The sequence below is a fragment of the Apium graveolens genome, chromosome 5, assembly GCF_009905375.1.
Source record: "Apium graveolens cultivar Ventura chromosome 5, ASM990537v1, whole genome shotgun sequence".
In the NCBI taxonomy this organism is placed as follows: domain Eukaryota; kingdom Viridiplantae; phylum Streptophyta; class Magnoliopsida; order Apiales; family Apiaceae; genus Apium; species Apium graveolens.
Genome location: NC_133651.1, coordinates 70795687 through 70809622, shown reverse-complemented (window position 1 = coordinate 70809622; position 13936 = coordinate 70795687). Strand labels below are relative to the sequence as shown.

Below are 13936 nucleotides of genomic sequence, written 5' to 3'. Positions count from 1 at the left end.
CGTCTTTTGCTTTTTCAGCATCAACAACTTTTCCAGACCTTAAGGTAATAGCCTTGACTTGCTCTTTAGCTTCCTTTCTGCCTGACAGTTCAGTATCACTGGGAAGTGTGCCCGGTTGATGATTGAGCACTGCATTGGCTATTTGACCGATTTGATTTTCCAAGGTCTTGATAGAAACAGCCTGACTTTTGCTCAACAGCCTGAGTTCCTCAAAATCAGCACTAGAAGGTGGAGCAACACCTCCTTGTTGAGGATATGATTGTCTTGGAGCATACTGCTGTGGTTGCTGGAATCCAGGTGGATTAAAATGTTTACTTACGCCTTGCTAATATGGTTGCTGAATAGCATTCTGATTATTACTCCAACTGAAATTTGGATGATTTCTGTTATTAGGATGATAAGTAGCTGGCACAGGCTGCTGCGGTCGCTGATAATTGTTCACATACTGAATAGATTCATTAACAAGAGAACACTGATCCGTAGCATGAGAACCTGCACAAAGTTCACAGACCATAGCTATCTGATTAACTCCATAGGTGGCTAAATAATCGACCTTCATAGACAGCGCTTGGAGCTGTGCTACAATAGCTGTAGCTGCATCAACATCTAGAATACCTGCTACCTTCCCAGATATCATCCTTTGAGTTGGGTTTTGATGCTCATTTGCAGCCATAGTCTCAATAAGATTATAAGCCTCAGTATAACTTTTGGCCCACAAGGCGCCTCCAGCTGCTGCATCGAGCATGGGCCGAGATTGGGCCCCCAAACCATTATAGAAACCAGTGATCACCATCCAATCAGGCATACCATGATGTGGACACTTTCTCAACATCTCCTTGTAGTGCTCCCAAGCTTCGCACATGGATTCTATAGGTTGCTGCGGAAACTGAGTAAGAGCACTCCTCATAGCCGCAGTTTTCGCCATTGGATAGAACTTTACCAGAAACTTTTGCGCAAGATCTTGCCAAGTAGTGATGGAGTCCTTAGCTTTATCCCTCAGAGAGAATGGGAAAAGCCTCAGCTTGATAGCCTCATCAGGCACACCATTATATTTGAAAGTACTACAGATCTTGACAAAATTCCTGATGTGCACGTTGGGGTCTTCAATAGCAACACCTCCAACAGAAATAGAATTCTGCACCATCTGAATAGTGCCCAGCTTGATTTCAAAAGTGTTAGCCTCAATAGCCGGATGAAGGATGCTTGACTGAATGTCATCAATTTTAGGCCGAGAAAAGTCCATAAGAGCTGGATATGCCGGAACTATACGATCATCCATGATTAATGGTTCTTTCTGCTCACTTTCTGTATCCGAATCTTCAAAATCTATCTTCTCCGGAATACCAAGAACTTCGTCTGTCTCCTCAGCCGTATCTAAAGTCCTCTTGCGAGTACGAGAACGTGTTTGCATAAACGCTTGCTAAAGTTCCTGAAACACAACCGGAAATAATAAGTAACAAGTATTAATCAATGAGTCCTAATGACCACTGATGGTAAGTACATAAACTAAGCAAATACGCCGAGTCCCCGGCAGCGGCGCCAAAAACTTGTTAGGGCAGAAAACATCCGCCAATAATACATGCAAGTATACATGTTCGCAAGTAATATAGAATACTTTCTAGTTCATTCCCACAGAGACTCAAACTAATTATGTTCAATTAACACTCACTCACCAATAATATAAATCCAAGTCCCCGAATCTACAGGTAAGAGTTTGAACAACATCTAAACAACTAATAATACAAAAGTCTAATATCCAAAGTCAAATACATCTACCAATTTAAATTCCCAAAAGTTCTCTAAACATTAGGGAAGAACCAGTTCCCTATCTGCTCCAACATCTGACGGTATGCATACCTAGAACCACCACAATTCTTACGTGCGATCTGCTTGAAACGAGGCATCTTCGGGCTTAACTGAAGGGATAACATCAATAACAATATTAATGAGCAAAATGCTCAGCAAGTGAATAATAGGTTACAACAGTTCATCATATGCTCAATAAAATAGTAACATAAAGTAAATTAACAATATAAAATTTTCAAGTAACGTTCAAGATTTTAACAAGTGAATGGAATTGAAATCTCGCAGCGCTATGACCAATGAGGGGTGATCACCCCACATCAAAGCTCCGAACCATATAACCAGTGATTCACAACCATTGAGGATCCTCGGCATACATTGGCCATATAAAACCATCAGGATCCCTGCTACTGAGGTTTTAAAACTTTAATAGTGACTGGCGCCTCAGTCTTATCATATCATTCAATTCCTTTTTAATAACTCATTTAAATTTAAAAAGGGTTCTTGATCAAATGAGAGGATGATAATAGTGTTTGGGTTTCCAAAGGAAATGAATCTAATGTATGAGGGTTTTACGTTCCACTGGATATATTAAGGAACTATTTGTAGGGGGTATTCGCAGAGATACGAGGTAATATGTGAGGAAAAAGGGGTCAATTCAAGTATGAAAGTTCAAGATCCAATTATTGAGTGATGTCAGGGACTAATCAGTATTATTAAATGATAGTCATATATTCATAGGGTGTTCAATTACAAGAAACAGAATTATAAAGATAAGTTGAGAGTTCACTTGCCTGAACTACGTTTACTGAGTACTTGAATGGAATCATCTATGGGCTCTTTTCCTGGCCTCCTACTTGAACCTATAATAAATAGTATCCTCATCACAACTCCTTCTAACTACCCTTTCGTGTATACTATATATACACATACATACACACATATATATAAATATACTTAGCACACTGAATTTCAAGTAATATATGCTTCACATAATAAATAGCAAGAAAAGGCATGGCAATAGTATACTTGGATCCTAATCACTCAAGCAATTATCCTTTTTAACAAATAATTAACAAGACTATTACTCTTAATCCTCCTTTACAGACCTCAACACAATCTAAATTCAGTAAGGCACACTTGTGCCTCACTTCACAAGACTCACAAAACTAATGCATACTCTAAACTCTTCCCGGATGCATGCTTCGGCACCACTTGTAAGCCTCGATACAAATATACTTTTCTACCTTGGGCCTTTACTTAATTATGGTTTCTACAGACTCTTATGACATAATGCAACTCCCAAACTTGACTTGAGATCAAGGCCTCACTCATAAAGCACTTAAACACAATGCATTCCTCATAGGCTTTCTAATGCAACTCTTATGGTGACTCTCGGGTGTTTTGGTGGAAATGGGGTATCTCCACCTTGGGAATTCACTCCAAACCAAATCTTTGAGGTTCCTAAGACTCTAAACTAACCCTTAAGGTTGGAATGACTCAAAAACCTTACTTGGGCCTCCCTAGGCCTCAAGTGGAAGTTGACATAAAGCTGCCTTCCCTGATTTCCAAACTGCCTTACTTTTACCAACTTAAAACTCACTTAAATTGTTATAATTTTAATGACTTGTTAAGCTTCCTAGGACTTCTTTATACTATTATAAACCAAGTCCCAATGAATGACTATCCTAAAACATGGTTATAATGGGTCAAATATGGACTTATACCAAATCTGCCCTGTTTGGAGTTCCTCTCGGTTTTGTACTTGTGCACCTAACTAAATGCATGATTTTACCCAATCTAAAGCTTCTGGACTCAAGTACATACCAAGTCATAACTCCACAGAACTTGGGCCTAACAAGGCCTCATAAATTCATACCTAAAATGACCTAAACTTCTAGTGCTAAAATCTGTCCAAATAGGACTAATGCATCCCTTCCACCTTAACTCCTTTCTTAACCATCAAAACCAATGAACAAACCAACAACCAAACCTAATATCATGCTAACACCTACTGACCTATAGTGCACAAGGTGATTTACAATTTTATTTAACATGCAATCAATTATAAGGACAAGCAAAGTAACACTTCACAAGACAAGCCATCACTTAGTCAGTTTAAAGCAAAAATTCGAATTACACATGCATGAAAATATCATGACACCTACTGATTTTAATCTCTTTTATTCAAGACATAATTAAACTATCATTTTAACACATAATTCGTGGCATGTACCTCATAAAAATCAAGTATCAAGGCTCAAAACAAATAAGTATGGTTTCTTAGTCTAAAATCACTTGTAAATCAACATGCACGGGTAAATTTTAACATGCAAGGGCTATAACTAACATGCAAGTCTTAAAACATAATATACTTGAATAAATACATAGCATTCAATAGTTGAAACATTATAATTCATCATTTTTAGAAGCAAAAACGGTTTATAAGTAACATGTAAAGTCATTTTCATAGAAATTTCTAAAGAACAATCCATATACATTCGGCTCTTTTAATAAATCATTGCCAAATGCTATGAACAAGATTATGACTTAGAAAGTTGAAGTAAAAATACTTCTCCAAGATCATATCAAGTCCATATCTTTAAGCCCTTATGATTTTAGTCCTTAAATCCATGAGAATTCAAGGCCTAAATCTTGGCTACAAGAACACATCAACATATAATAAAACATACCTTTTTATGAGCCAAAATTTTCAAGTATAAATGTGGGAATATGTGTGAATTAGCTCCTTGATCAAAGTGTTTGAGAAAATAAAAAAAATGAAAGAAGAGGGGGAGGGGGTGGCTTCGGCCGAGAGGGAGAGAAAGGGGAGGGGAGGGAGTGAAGTGGGTGTGCAAAAATGAGATAGTAGCTTGTGTTTTGGTTTTTGATTTGTTAAAGTGGTAGTGGAATTGAGAAATGAACTCTATGCCCTTCCTATAAGCTTAATCCATTTTGCATGCAAGGGTAGATGAGTACTTTGCTTGGTTAAAGTGAGTTAGTGGGGTTGGAAATGACGGTCCTATCATTGGTCTCTATTATAAGTGATTTTGCATGCAAGGGTACATTAGTAATCTAGTAATCATTTTTCTAGAATTAAAAGTATGCTTAAAAAGAATAAATTTTAATAAATAAAGTACACTTCCATAAATCACAAAAATTATATCATAAATTACTTTAAGATTTTAGAAATTTTATAAGAGTATTTTCAAGAAATTTGAATAAAAATAATTTTTAAATGAATTTTCTTTATAATAATAATTCTATAACAAGCCACATAAAGATACAATTTAATTAGATTTTAATGCAAATAAAGTTGTAAAAAAAATATAATCTAGCATTATACCAAATAAGCATAAATCCATATCCAAATATTTGTACGAAGATTCGAATCGTCACGAAAGAAAATATATTCGTATTTACTTAATTCACATAATCACTGAAAAGCAACATTTAGAAACTTATGTACTCACAATACTGCACATTAATGCCACATCACAGATTTTATAATATCATAATTTTTATAGACGTTACAACCTTCCCCCTTTAAGGATCCTGTCCCCAGAATCTAAGCAAACAGATGAGGATACTTATCTATCATATCACTTTCTAATTCCCATATTGATTCTTCAACTTTGGGATTTCTCCACAAAAGTTTAACTAAAGGAACTATCTTATTTCTTAACACTTTATCCTTTCTATCTAGAATGCTAACAGGTTGCTCGACAGAAGATAAATCTGGCTCAATCTCCACTGGTTCATTCTCTATGATACATTTGGTGTCAGGGTTGAACTTCTTAAGCAATGATACCTGAAAAATGTTGTGAAGGTGCTGCATTTGAGGCGGTAAGGCCAACTCATACGCCACTCTTCCAACTTTACCCAAAATCTCATAAGGTTCGACAAATCTTGGACTCAACTTTCCTTTCTTTCCAAATCTAGTTATCCCTTTCCAGGGTGATACTTTCAACATAACGGTTTCTCCTATTCCATACTCTACATTCCTTCTGCGCGGATCAGAATACTTTCGTTGTCTATCCTGAGCTACAATCAATCGATTTCGAATCAAATTCACCGCTTCTTTCCTTTGCTGAATCAGTTCAGGGCCAATTATCTTTCGCTCTCTGACTTCATCCCAACATATGGGTGATCTACACTTCCTTCCATAAAGAGCTTCGTACCGGGGCATTCCAATACTGGCATGAAAGCTATTGTTATACAGAAACTCTACTAAAGGCAGGTGATCGTCCCAATTTCCTTTAAAGTCTAAGGCACAAGATCTCAACATGTCTTCTATGGTCTGGATCGTGCGCTCACTCTGTCCATCCGTCTGTGGGTGATAGGCAGTGCTCATCCTGAGTCGAGTTCCCAAATGTTCTTGGAATTGCTTCCAAAATCTAGAGTTGAAACGGGGGTCTCTATCTGACACAATAGACACTGGAACTGCATGACGAGTAACAATTTCCTTAAGATACATATAAATTAACTTGTCCATTGAGAATCTCTCATTAATCGGTAGAAAATGAGCTGACTTAGTCAATCGATCGATTATTACCCAAATAGCATCATGGTTAGATATGGTCCTAGGTAATCCAACTATAAAATCCATTGCAATGTGCTCTCAATTCCATTCAGGTATTTCTAAGGGCTGAATTAGTCCACTCGGTTTCTGATGTTCGGCTTTTACCCTTTGACAAGTGTAGCATCTACTAATCCATTGAGCAATCTTCTTCTTCATATCTGGCCGCCAAAAGTTCTGTTTCAAATCTTGGTACATTTTTGTGCTTCCCGGGTGAATAGAAAATTCTGAGTTGTGAGCATCCTTCAAAATCTCGTTCTTCAATTCTTCCATATTTGGTATCCAAATTCTTGATGAGAATCTTAGAATTCCTTGGTTGTCTTTTTGAGTGCAAATCTCTTCTCCGGTCAACTCATTCATCTTTTGATTCATCACTTCTTCTTGACACTTCTTGATCTTTCCCAATAATTCTGGTTGAAAAGTCAACGTACAAATCATCTCTGTAGGTGCACTTGGAGCTCGAATCTCAATTTTCATATTCTCAAATTCCTTTGATAACTCTTGGGTCATGGTCAACATATTTAGTCTCTCATTACGACTCAAAGCATCCGCTACTACGTTCGCTTTTCCGGGATGATAATTGATTGTGCAATCGTAGTCCTTAATCAACTCCAACCATCTTCGTTGCCTCATGTTTAATTCCTTCTGAGTGAAAATGTACTTCAGGCTCTTGTAATCCATATATATCTCATATTTCTCTCCATATGGATAATGTCTCCACAGCTTCAAGGAAAATACAATTACATCCAGTTCCAAGTCATGAGTTGGGTACCTTTGTTCGTGAGGCTTAAGTTGTCTTGATGTATAGGCTATCACCTTCCCGTGTTGCATTAAAACACAACCCAATCCTTTGTGTAATGCATCACTGAATATCACAAAATCTCCTTTATCATCTGGCAGAGCTAAAACTAGAGCAGTAACCAACTTTTGCTTTAATTCTTGAAAACTCCTTTCATATTTCTCCGTCCATTCAAACTTCTCATTCTTTCGGGTCAATTTTGTCAATGGTACCGCAATCTTAGAAAAATCCTTCACAAATCTTCGATAGTATCTGGCCAATCCCATGAAACTTCTAACTTTAGTTGGGGTCTTCGGCCTCTCCCAGTTCATTACAGCTTCTATCTTTGCTAGATCAACTCGAATCCCTTCCCTACTGACAATGTGTCCTAGAAACTAAACTTCTCGCAACCAAAATTCACACTTCGAAAATTTTGCATATAACTTCTCATTTCTTAAAGTCTCCAAAGCTATTCTCAGATGTTCAACATGTTCTTCCTCGGTCTTTGAGTATATTAAAATGTCATCGATAAACACAATGATAAACTTATCCAAGTACTCCTTGAATACTCGATTCATCAAATCCATAAAGGCGGCTGGCGCATTTGTCAATCCAAATGCCATAACTAGAAATTCGTAATGTCCATATCTAGTTCTGAAAGCAGTTTTTGGTATGTCTTCCGGCAAAATATTCAGCTGATGATATCCCGATCGTAAGTCAATCTTTGAGAAATAAGTCGCTCCTTTAAGTTGGTCAAACAAGTCATCAATACGAGGTAACGGATACCTATTCTTAATGGTCAATTTGTTCAACTCTCTATAGTCAATGCACAATCTCATACTTCCGTCTTTCTTTTTCACAAACAAAACTAGCGCACCCCATGGAGATACACTCGGCCTTATAACTCCTTTATCCAATAGTTCTTGTAATTGCTTGACCAATTCCTTCATTTCTGCTGGTGCCATACGATAAGGTGCCTTCGATACCGGTTCCACGCCGGACGCTAAGTCGATAGAAAATTCAATTTGACGGTCAGGCGGAAATCGAGGAAGTTCGTCAGGAAATACATCGGGAAATTCGCTAACTATCGGAATACTTCCTATATTCGGTGTCTCCTTAGATCTATCAATTACGTGAGCCAAATACCCTTCACATCCTTGTCTTAACAGTCTTTTAGCTTGAATCATTGTCAAAAATGTCTTAACTTGCTTCTGCCCTTTAAACTCTACTCTCTTTCTTTGAGGGGAATTAAGAATCACTTTCTTCTTCTTACAATCTATCTGAGTACCATGCTCTGCTAACCAATTCATTCCTAATATAACGTCAAATTCTCCTAATTGGAAAGGTATAAGGGAAGCAGGGAAACTATAGCCTGAAATCTCTACTTTACACTAAGGGCAAACATCTTTAACAGAGACTCGTTCTTGATTAGCCAAAATGATAGATAAGAGTTCAACTAACGGTTCAATTTCACAATTCAACTTGCCAATAAAGATTCAGATATGAAAGATCTAGTAGCTCCGGAATCAAATAGCACTTTAGCATTGATGTTGTTGACAGAAAGCGTACCTGCCACAACTTTAGAACTCTGAACAACATCCTTGATGTTCATGTTGAATGTCCGGGCCTGAGCAGGATAGGAGGGAGGAAACACTGGAGTTGTAGATTCAGAAGGTTGATTTGAAGGAAGTTGAAGAATTGGAACAGAAGATGTCATTGCTTGATTGAAAGGAGCGGCCGTCAATTGCATCAACTTGTTATTTCCGGGGGTCTTGCAATCCCTCGACATGTGACCAGTCTTTCCACATTTAAATCATGTAACAGAAGGATTTGGGTTCCCGCACTCATTTGCATAATGACATTTCATATTGCACTTGTAATAGATGATGTCGGCCTTATTGCAGTTGCCCGTGTGTCTCTTGTTACAGAATTTACACTCCGGATTTGTTGCTTGCTGGAATCTCTGCCCTTGAATCCTATTCCTCTGACTCTTATTATCACCTTTCTTAGAGCTTCGGGGTCCTCCTTGGTTCTGGAATCTAAACTTCTTGAAATTCTTTCCAATTTGGCTTCCTGATCCGATCCTTCTCCACTACTTTCAAACTTTCTTTTCTTACTCTCTTTCTCCTTCGAATTTTGGTCACTTTCTCCTTCAATAACCATTGCCTTTTGGACCACTTCAACATATGTGGCCAATTCAAAAGCAGCCACTCTGCTTCATAGCCAAGGATTCAATCCTTGTTAAAATCTTTTCGCTCTCTTCTCATCCGTGTCCACGTAATCTCCAACAAACCTAGCCAATTCGGTGAATTTCTTCTCGTACTCTCCCACAATTATTCCTTCTTGCTTCAATTCAAAGAACTTCAATTCCATTTGAGTCTGCATATACCTTGGGAAATACTTGTCTAGGAAAATCTTCTTGAATCTATCCCAAGAAATAACTTCTTCTTTTTCTAGAGCACGGGCTGACTCCCACCAATAGTTCGCTTCGCCTTTCAGAAAATAAGACGCATAATCGACCTTCGTTTCTTCCCTAACAACAGCTAGCGTGAAGGCTTTCTCCATTTCTTTAAGCCAAGATTGAGCTTCTACAGGGTCTTGAGTTCCACAAAACTCTGGTGGTTTCACAGCTTGGAACGATTTAAAAGTTATAGGGGTTGGTGGTGGTAGAGGTGGTTGTTGAAGTTGTTGCTGAAGAAGTTGTTGTTGTTGTTGAGCAAGGGTAACAGATTTTTGGTGACGTATTTGTATAAGTTGAGCCAAGTTGGGTGGGGGATCTTCATGATCCCTGGTATTGGTGTTGCGGACTCTACAAGGAGGCATGATTCTGAATGTAGACAAGAAAGGTTTATTCACAGTTCAATATTTGCATAGACAAGTTATACCAAGGGTAAATATTAAGCACTGAGATTTTATTCAAGAGATATCTTAGGAAAGGATTAGACATGATCAAGTTTTTAAAGAGGTTAACAAAATTTAATCAACAATTTTTATCTAAGCAAGTATATAACATGGTAATGAGATGGCAATATCATAGAGATAATCAAAGTGTGAATTTAACAGTAGCTCGAATGAAAGGTGCGAAATAGAGTACAAACAGGAAATAAAGTGCAAATAAAGTCTTCCCGAAATAATTCGGGTACCAGGTACAAATGGAAATCAAAGTTCTAATCAACAACAATGCTAGAGATAGGTAGACTATATGATAGTTTAAGGGGATGGTGATGGGGGAACAGGGGCACGGAGACGGCTAATCACTCGGCGGAGCTCGTCAGCAATGGCGGTAAGAGCAATCTGACTCTCTCTCTCACGGTGTGGAATCATCAATGCCAATTGGACCTCAGCCATCTCCTCAAGTCTGGCTATCGGTCGGGGTCGGTTGGGCTTATCATCAAAGTTCTCGCGGTATAATGATCCACCCTATGCCGAAGATTCGCGTTCTCGCCTTCCAGTCGATCAACCATAATTACCATTTGCTCGTACAGGGAGAATGACACAGTAGAAGGGAATCCGGGAGTCGATGAGGATGATGCCTGACGATCAGTTATATATATATACGCAGTTATAAATAAAAGGGTTGGAAAACCTATAGATTCTAACGCCCCAAAAAAAACCCAAATGATCTAAGTTCATTCTATTCTCTAAATTCCTATCTTATATTCATTTATCCTATATTATTCAGTGACTCAAACCTGTGGCTCTGATACCAAAACTGTGACAGACCCACTAATACTAACTAGCAATAATAGTAATAGAGATAAACAAAGCAGTAAAGGACTACAACTAGTTAATTAATATTACAGAAGCATAAATCCAAGTCCCCGAATCCAGAGGTAAGAGTTTGAACAATATCTAAACAACTAATAATACAAAAGTCTAATATCCAAAGTCAAATACATCTACCAATTTTAAATTCCCAAAAGTTCTCTAAACATTAGGGAACAACCAGTTCCCTACCTGCTCCAATATCTAACGGTAGGCATACCCTGAACCACCATAATTCTTACGCACGGTCTGCTTGAAACGAGGCATCTTCGGTCTTAACTGAAGGGATAACATCAATAACAATATTAATGAGCAAAATGCTCAGCAAGTGAATATTAGGGTACAACAGTTCATCATATGCTCAATAAAACAGTAACAGAAAGTAAATCAACAATATAAATTTTTCAAGTAAAGTTCAAGATTTTAACATGTGAATGGAATTGAAATCTCACAGCGCTTTTAGCAATGAGGGGTGATCAGCCCACATCAAAGCTCCGAACCACATAACCAGTGATTCACAACCATTGAGGATCCTCGGCACACATTGGCCATATAAAACCATCAGGCTCCCTGCTACTGAGGTTTTAAAACTTTAACAGTGACTAGCGCCTCAGTCTTATCATATCATTCAATTCCTTTTTAATAACTCATTTCAATTTAAAAGGGGTTCTTGATCAAGGATAATATAACAAGGGGTTGGTAATGACAAAGCTAAAATGAGAGGATGATAATAGTGTTTGGGTTTCCAAAGGAAATGAATCTAATGTATGAGGGTTTTAGGTTCCACTGGATATATTAAGGAACTATTTGTAGGGGGTATTCGCAGAGATACGAGGTAATATGTGAGGAAAAAGGGGTCAATTCAAGTATGAAAGTTCAAGATCCAATTATTGAGTGATATCAGGGACTAATCAATGTTATTAAATGATAGTCATACATTCACAGGATGTTCAATCATAATAAACAGAATTATAAAGATAAGTTGAGAGTTCACTTGCCTAAACTACGCTTACTGAGTACTTGAATGGAATCGTCTATGCGCTCCTTTCCTGGCCTCCTAATTGAACCTATAATAAATAGTATCCTCGTCATAACTCCTGCTAACTACCCTTTTGCGTATACTATATATACACATACACACACACACACACACACACACATATATATATATACTTAGCACACTGAATTTCAAGTAATATATGCTTCACATAACACATAGCAAGAAAAGGCATGGCAATAGTACACTTAGATCTTAATCACTCAAGCAATTATCCTTTTTAATAAATAATTAACAAGACTATTACTCTTAATCCTCCTTTACAGACCTCAACACAATATAAATTCAATAAGGCACACTTGTGCCTCACTTCACAAGACTCACAAAACTAATGCATACTCTAAACTCTTCCCGGATGCATGCTTCAGCACCACTTGTGTGCCTCGACATAAATATACTTTTATACCTTGGGACTTTACTTAATTGTGGTTTCTACAGACTCTTATGACATAATTCAACTCCCTAACTTGACTTGACATCAAGGCCTCACTCATAAAGCACTTAAACACAATGCATTCCTCATAGGTTTCCTAATGCAACACTTAAGGTGACTCTCGGGTGTTTTGGTAGAAATGGGGTATCTCTACCTTGGGCCTTCACTCTAAACCAACTCTATGAGGTTCCTAAGACTCTAAACTAACCTTTAAAGTTGTAATTACTCAAAAACCTTACTTGAGCCTCCCTAGGCCTCAAGTGGAAGTTGACATAAATCTGCCTTCCCTGATTTCCAAACTGCCTTACTTTTACCAACTTAAAACATAATTAAATTGTTCAATTACTGATTTTAATGACTTGTTAAGCTTTCTAGGACTTCTTTATACTATTATAAACCAAGTCCTAATGAATGACTATCCTAAAACATGGTTATAATGGGTCAAATATGAACTTGTACCAAATCTGCCCTGTTTTGAGTTCCTCTCGGTTTTGTGCTTGTGCACCTAACTAAATGCATGATTTTACCCAATCTAAAGCTTCTGGACTCAAGTAAATACCAATTCCTAACTCCAATGAACTTGGGCCTAACAAGGCCTCACAAATGCATACCTAAAATGACCTAAACTTCTAGTGCTAAAATCTGTCCAAATAGGACTAATGCATCCCTTCCACCTTAACTCCTTTCTTAACCATCAAAACCAATGAAAAAACCAAAAACCAAACCTAATATCATGCTAACACCTACTGACCTATAGTGCACAAGGTTTATTTACAATTTTATTTAGCATGCAATCAATTATAAGGACAAGAAAAGTAACACCTCACAAGACAAGCCATCACTTAGTCATTTTAAAGCAAAAATTCGAATTACACATGCATGAAAACATCATGAAACCTTCTGATTTTAATCTCTTTTAATCAAGACATAATTAAACTATCTTTTTAACACATAATTTGTGGCATGCACCTCATAAAAATCAAGTATCAAGGCTCAAAATAAACAAGTATGGTTTCCTAGTCTAAAATCATTTGTAAATCAATATGCAAGGGTAAATTTCAACATGCAAGGGCTATAACTAACATGCAAGTCTTAAAACTTAATATAATTAAAGAAATACATAGCATTCAAGAGTTTAAACATTATAATTCATCATTTTTAGAAAGCAAAAATGGTTTATAAGTAACATGCAAAGTCATTTTCATAGAAATTTCTAAAGAACAATCCATATACATTCGGCTCTTTTAATAAATCATTTCCAAATGCTATGAACAAGATTATGACTTAGAAAGTTGAAGTAAAAATATTTCTCCAAGATCATATCAAGTCCATATCTTTAAGCCCTTATGATTTTAGTCCTTAAATCCATGAGAATTCAAGGCCTAAATCTTGGCTACAAGAACACATCAACACATAATAAAACATAACTTTTTATGAGCTAAAATTTTCAAGTATAAATGTGGGAATATGAGTGAATTAGCTCCTTGATCAAAGTGTTTGAGAAAATAAAAAAAAATGAAA

At 37.1% G+C, this 13936-nt stretch overlaps 1 non-coding gene across 1 annotated transcript; it reads left to right on the top strand.

The window, feature by feature from the left end:
- Positions 1-803: 803 nt before the first annotated feature.
- Positions 804-910, top strand: LOC141662884 (small nucleolar RNA R71). Its single transcript, XR_012550986.1, has one exon. It is a non-coding gene; the product is annotated as a small nucleolar RNA R71 (small nucleolar RNA).
- Positions 911-13936: the final 13026 nt, after the last annotated feature.